This window comes from Malurus melanocephalus, unplaced genomic scaffold (genome assembly GCF_030028575.1).
Source record: "Malurus melanocephalus ecotype Western Australia unplaced genomic scaffold, MMel_1.1 scaffold_10, whole genome shotgun sequence".
In the NCBI taxonomy this organism is placed as follows: Eukaryota; Metazoa; Chordata; class Aves; order Passeriformes; family Maluridae; genus Malurus; species Malurus melanocephalus.
Window position 1 is genome coordinate 434,266 of NW_026623242.1, and position 1,019 is coordinate 435,284.

Sequence of the window (1,019 nt, forward strand, 5' to 3'; positions counted from 1 at the left end):
CCATTTAAATGAAGACTTAATTAATGTTTATTACCCTACACATTGCACACAGTGATGTAGCTGTGGGATGAAATACAGGAGGCTGGCATCAAAAGGGCAAGTTAAAAGTACCCTGCAAAAAGCACKGCAGTATGCATACATGCCTGAATGCTGACTGCAGCCAAATTAAAGGGCTGCTGGTTGTAAAAACATACATGGTTTGGTCTCATTCACTGGAAGATGATACAATAACTTCAACATTTCCCTAGTTGGTAACCATGTTTCTACATTTGCAGACTGCTAAAAAATTATTTAGAGGGAACTGAAAAAAACAAGATTGTGCTGCTATTAGCATCATAATGTCAGGACAAGAGATAGATCCAGACTAAAATGGATCCACAGGGATTTGATGCTCCTGCCCCACCAATTCAAAATGACCAGGGATCCTGAATACATCGTGGAAGGGGTAATCTTTCCAGCTCCTTGCCTCAGTGTTGGACCACAAGTATTGCCAGTGGATTAAAAGCAGTGAAAAAAACACCAAAATCGAACTAAAATGCAACTATAGCAGCTGTTGCACTTTAAATGTGGCAAACACCTTGTAACTCCAGGAGCATGTATGTCTATTTTACCTGCATGTACCATTACACTCGAGTTGACTGCATGTTTTAAGACCAGAGGATATTTTAGTTTCATGTTGGTGTCCTGCTGTTGCAGGAATCTGCTAAACACATCTGAAGACACAGAACTATAATCATCCTGTTGAAACAAAGAAGTCCCAAGCATACAACTGAAGAAAAAGTAGCAGACAAAACAGTGGGTAAGTTGAACTGTTTTGAAACCCAAGAATTTTGTCTGTGAAAATATTGAAAAATGTGGGTTTTGTTTATGCCTTGACGCTGCTGCGCATGTGCAGCTCGAAATCTCTTTGCACAACATCTGAAAATCTGAACAAATCTGCAGTACTCACACACAGCTTGTGTRACACCATGCATATGACAGCATGTCCTGAAAGACATGCTTTCAGAAAGCTTCTCTGT